This window comes from Sapajus apella, unplaced genomic scaffold (assembly GCF_009761245.1).
Source record: "Sapajus apella isolate SASKATOON/1434 unplaced genomic scaffold, GSC_monkey_1.0 scaffold23, whole genome shotgun sequence".
NCBI classification, from domain to species: domain Eukaryota; kingdom Metazoa; phylum Chordata; class Mammalia; order Primates; family Cebidae; genus Sapajus; species Sapajus apella.
In genome coordinates this window covers 15,286,967-15,293,063 of record NW_022436963.1, presented here as the reverse complement: position 1 = coordinate 15,293,063, position 6,097 = coordinate 15,286,967, and positions in this window count along the sequence as shown.

The window sequence follows — 6,097 nt, the reverse complement described above, 5'->3', positions numbered from 1 at the left end:
ATGGTCTAGGAAACCTACCAGGCAGCCTGCTTTTGGGAAGGAGAAGATAAGCCTCCACAGTGCATGGCATGACAACTGTTTATGACCTCCCCAGAGACAATATTCCACAAGAGACCATCTGATTAGAAAGCAGAGTCCATGAAATAGACTTGTCTTGCTATTTCTGTATGCTTTTAGGAAGCCTATGCTCACAGAGAAGAAAGAAAAGAATGTTCCTATAAACCTGTGATGGAAAAGCAATAAAAGCCACCAGAGATGTTCTGAAATTTTTATTCTAATATTTCACTGACCAGAAGAAAGAAGCAGGAAGCCTTGCAAGGTTCGAGAAATAGTTGTCAGCAATAAGGAGAGACCATATTTGTCTGCTTCATATAAAGCAGGGCAGTGGGGTTCAGAGAGAAAGGAGCAATTGATCTAATTGTGCTACAATAAAGTATATATTTTAAATTTTTTATTATGGTAAAATATGCATACAATTTGGCATTTTAACCATTTGCAAATTTCTCAGCTTTTAGAGACAGTGTCTTGCTCTGTCACCCAGGCTGGAGTGTAGTGGTGCAATCATGCCTCACTGTACCGTCAACCTTCTGGGTTCAAGCCATCCTCCTGCCTCCTGCCTTGCCTCCAATGTAGCTAGGACTACAGGTGCATGCCACCACACCTGGCTAATTTTATCTTTACCATTTTCAAGTGTATAATTCACAGGGATTAATTGCAGCCATCACTACTGTCTGTTTCCAAAACATTTTCATCACTCCCAACAGAAACTCTATCCATTAATCACTAACTCCTCGTCCTCCTTTCCCCAGCCCCTGGTAACTTCTGTTCTACTTTTTTGTGTGTCTTTATGAATTTATCTATAGAAGGAAGTATTTTTGTGTACCAGGGAGCAGTAAAGCTAAGTCAGTGAAAAGACTACCTCTTAACTGATTCAGTACTGAATTCCGTAGACAAGTGAAGCTACACAAAGTTACAGAGCAAGAAATACAACCCAGTCAGAGCATTGCTTTCAGAAGCTTCATCTGGCAGTGGTTTGTGGGATGGATCGGGGTCTGGAGACCAGTTGGAGGTTGTTATAAAAGCCCAGGCTGGGGGTAAGGAGCACTTGGAGGTGCTACTGAAATGGAAAAGAAGATTTAGGAGACATTTTAGGGAATATACAGGAGGAGGCAGCCACAGGACCTGGGAAAATTACCTTGGGGGAAAAAGGGAGGGAGGATGACAGATGTTTTGAGTCTGGGTAACTTGGATGATTAATTTTTAAACTATGCATTTTTAATTAGGCTTCTATAAAAAGTCACAAAACAGTCATTTAAGTTATCAACAAAGAGTTCCAAAAAAAGATCAGAATCAAGAGTGATGTTCTTTTAGGAAAAAAAAACCTGAATCAAACAAAAGAATTCTATCTTCTAAATGTCAAGGTTCATGTGGCATGGCATGGCATTTCATAGGAAAGGGAGGAGGTAGGGAAGACCAGGGCATTCAATCAATCTAGAATGCTCAAGGTAGGAATTCAAGGGAGGGAGCATGAACTCACTCTATATGGAAGACCATTATTCCTGGAGAGTATCTTGTGGTTAATATTTAATAATAAGAAGTATGATAGCGTGGCTGGAAGCATGGAGTTTGAATCCAGGATTTTTGTGTTCAAATCCTACTCTGTCATGAACTAGCTGTGTGACCTTGGTCAAATTGTTTAACCTCTCTGAACCTCTGTAATATGGAGTAATATAATATCTATCTGATAGAGATGTTGACTTGATTAAATGACTTAATATATGTGGAATGCTTAAGTACATGGCACATTACAAGTGCTATACAATATTTTGGCATCATTATTATTATTAGGCTAATTTAAAATAGCAAAGTAAAATTTAAAAAGTTTCCCTTTAAGGTTGAATAACTTACTAAGGAAATCAGAAATAAAGGAATCACAAAGTGCTGCATACAGCCACAGCTGGAAAGTCTGCTTTCTGGGGTTTAAGAAATTCACCTACTTATTAAACATTACTTTAAAAATACTTAAATTGCTATGATGCTAACTCACTTTTTAAAATTCATTGACTTGGAATTTTTCCAACCCAGTTTAAATGTGTTTCTTTCAATGGTCGGGGTCCATTCACTTTTTTTGCCCATGGCAAGGGATGCTGAGTTGAGCAGGAAGTAGGGGTTAAATCAATAGGTAGTTGACTAAATGAAGGAAATAATGATTTGTAAGTTTTCCGAGGCGATCATCGAGGTCAATGTCTAAATTTAGGAATATCGGTCTTTAAGGATTTTTTGCTTCATTTGTAACTAAAATCAGGGCAGGAGTTCAAAGGACAGACAGCTTTTACACCAGCGATTTTTTTCTGAGTTTTTTCTCCTGTGAGATTTAGAAAATGCTGTGCTTACCATCCAGTGCCTCCGTCGTGCACCCCTGCCCTCTGCTAGGGCTGCGCGCCGCCGCGCCCACCTAGTCTAGAATTCTCGATCCGCTCGGTGGGCATGAGAGCCCGTCTACACCCGCTCGCCTTGCTTTGCGGAAAGCGGTGGTCACTGCTGCCCTCTGCTGGTCAGCGCTTGAAACACTTGTGGCCTTTTCCAAGGAAAGGGGCTGTGAACACGCAAAGATCGCAGCGCGAGGAAAGGGATGAATTCGAAACTTCCGTAACCTGAAACCCTGGAGCTCACCCACCCACCAACCTCCTGCGCGCCTTGAAAAAAAAATTTTTTTTTTTTTTTTTTTTTTCAAAATAAACATAGGCCAGATGCAGTGTTTCACACCTGTAATCCCAGAATGTTGGGAGGCAGAGGCAGGTGGATTGCTTGGGCCTGGGAGCTCCAGACCAGCCTAGGCAATTTAGTCTCTACAAAAACTACGGGAAAAAAAAAAGCCAGGTGTGGTGGCGGCGCCTGTAATCTCAGTTACCAGGGAGCTGAGGTGGAAAAATCACTTGAGCCCAGGAGGTCTAGGCTGCAGTGAGCCAAGATCACACCGCTGCACTCCAGCCTCGGTAACAGAGCAAGACTCTATCTCCAAAAAAGTATTAATTATTTAATTAATTAAAATTAAAACAGTAGTAAGTAGTACAGATTAATGATAGGAAGTCCAATACAGTTCTGATTTGTCCCATGATTAGACCACACCTCTTGTTTAAATGTTTACTAGTTAATTCTTTCCCAGTGTTCACCTCCTTGCTCGTGTGCTTTGCTGCATCAGCAGGTGGCACAGAGAATGCTGTTTCAACGTGTCCAGGTAGTTTCTTCAAGTTTATTTTAAGAAATTGCAATGTACTTGCTTCCTGTGTTGCCATAGTGCTCTGTGTCTGTGTCTTCTTTTCACTTGTTTGCTTACTTAAATCAGAGATTCAATTTTCTTTCTTTTTTCCTTTGATATTCCATATTCCAGTGGTCAATTTTGAATTTATATCTTTTATAGTGTCTCTTCTCTCGTCCCCTTTATCATTATTTGTTGTTAAATAATTGCATTTGATTTCTGGAAATTGCTCATCAGCTCATAAAGATTTTTGTTCTTTTCCTTTTTTTTTTTTTTTTTTACAGCTGTATAATACTCCATTGTGTGTTATGTACCATCATCTATACACCATTTGCCTGTATTTGGGCATTTAAGCTGTTTCGAGTATTTTACAGTTTGAAATAATGATGCAATGAATAACCCTGTGCATGTGTATTTTTGTATTTTTGGAGGCGTAGCCTTTTTGGAGGATAAGTTCCCAGAAGTAGGATTGCTGGCTCGAAGGGTGAACGCCTGGGTACTGTTGTTAAGTTGCAGCAAATTGCTCCTCTTAGGAGCAGAGACTCCCAATGAGACTGTAAGTGACTAGTATTGATTGTGAGGATAATTTAAAAGCGATTAAAAATAGTGGAATATTAGGACTCAAGAAAATAGGGCAGTCAGCGAAGGCGAGAGGTGTAAATTCAAAGCATTGGGAAGAGCAGGAATAGAAGCACGAATGGGTGTTGTAAAGATGGTTTCACTGTGAGATTTGACTCTAAGGTTGACCTAAGTCCCTTTGCCGCATAGGCTGATGATGATCCACCCATGTGCCATCATTTTCTGGGACTAGGCGCTTTTCTGTCTGTCTACTTCTCCCCAGTTCCCCTCTGAGCTCCTTTGCTCAGTAGGATGTAACTGTGTTTCTCCTGCCTGGCCTTGCCCGTGATTTCAGCCTGCTATCCCTCCCTGGTTTATCCCGGCTGCTCTCCTCCAGCGTCCTCCCCTCTATTTCACAACCCTATAGTGTCTACACCCACTACTAGCTGGTGTTTCTAACCACAGTTTCTAATTCAAATTCTGAAAAGTAAAAGTCTGAGTGTCCCAGATCTTCCGTTTGGGACAAAACTTTTCATGCCAGACCCTTCGTAGGCTTCAGGTGTTGTCACTTGCCGTTCACACTGCTTCCATGGGTGTCGTGTGTCTACCCAGGATCAGCCCTGCAGAAGGACTATGGGTGGAACTAGAGGTATGACAGGTTAACATGATTGATATGTAAATTTTAGGCAATTTACCAGAAATGGAAGCATGGCCACTTCTCAATGGCTGCACTGGTTCAGTTGCCAGTTCTTGACTTTTCACATCATGTTTCCTTCTAGGGTTTATCCTTAGCGCCCTACAGATGGCTGTGTGCTTATTTTCAAACCGCAAGAGGAAAAGAAGCTAAAAAAAAAAACACTTATTTTGTACACAAAGGAGGGTAATTATTAAAGGAACTAAGGAAATTAGTGCAAAGTATCTTTAAAGATGACCCTAACCCAAGCCTATCATTTTAATCTAACCTCAAATATTACCTCATCAAAAAAAAAAAAGAAGAAGAAAAACCTTTCCTATTCCATTCCATTTGTGTGTTCATGCCTTCACTAATTTTGCCAGTATCTGAATAATTTATTTAGTGGCGTATTGTTTCTCTGGCTCTTTCTACCCTTTCCCCACCATGAAACCCATGAATTTCATGACCACTGCTCTGTCTGGTACCTGCAGCACATAGAGCTCTATGCTAACAGTGGGGTTCTCAAGTGTGTTATCCTGGGGGACACATTTCATTCCCCCTGCCATGTGCAAGTGTCTTCTCATCATGGAAAAAGAAAACTGATACTGCTCACAGCAATTAACCAACCTGCTCCAGGAACAACAGCGTTTCCTAAGCACTCTTTTTCCTTCAAAATACTCCTTTGGAAAGGAATAATTTAGTGAGGAAGAAATAAGCATGCTACATCAATTGATCATCATGCTACAATAACCCTGAAATTTCTGCGTGTTCCAAGCAGATGCTCTATGTAAAGTTTCCATCCTATGTGGTGTAATCAATAACTGCCTAACAGGAAGGATGCTGGCAGGAGCAGAGATAACTCCGCCTACACAAACCCATCTTGGACATATGCAGGAAAGCTATAATCAGGGCCATGCACATGAAGTATGTGAAATTCAATGAAAAAGCTGAAAGTTCATGTAATTAAAAGTGAGCAAAGCAGATAAAGTTAATTATATACTCAGAGGAACATTTTTTTTAATGCAGTGGGCATGGTAGCCATCACCATCAATGCCCGTGGGGCCTGTACAGAGAGCTGACGACGCTCTGCTCAGAATGAAGGAATCCAGTGCCCTAAATCAGAGCAGCCTTTTCAGAGCCACATAATCTCACAGAAAGGAAAAGTACAAAGGCTGAAAAGGAGGCAGGCCCTGCTTAGTGCGATCTCGGAATGAAACCAGGTTCTAATAGCAAAGGGCTTGTAACACAGATTTTTAAAAAAATGAGTGATTTAAAAAATAAACCCTAGAACCAGAGAAAATGAAGAAAAGATATGTATGCCCTTAGCTCACCATAGCCAGTTTCCATCAAACATTTTCGTTTCCATGGGGCAAGATATGTATCTGCCAAAAAGACACATATTTATTTTTCCTCCCTGAGACCACAAAAACCTCAGACTTCAGGCTTAAAGAAGGGCCTTTGTGAAACTAGTTAATCCAGTCAAATTGAGTTAATGGCTACAAAGAGATTGATGGGATGGGTAATTTACTGTTCAATAATGAGTTGTCGATATGGGGCAAAGAGCTGCTTTGATCAACCATGCAACCAAATCACAGCAACAGCTCAGG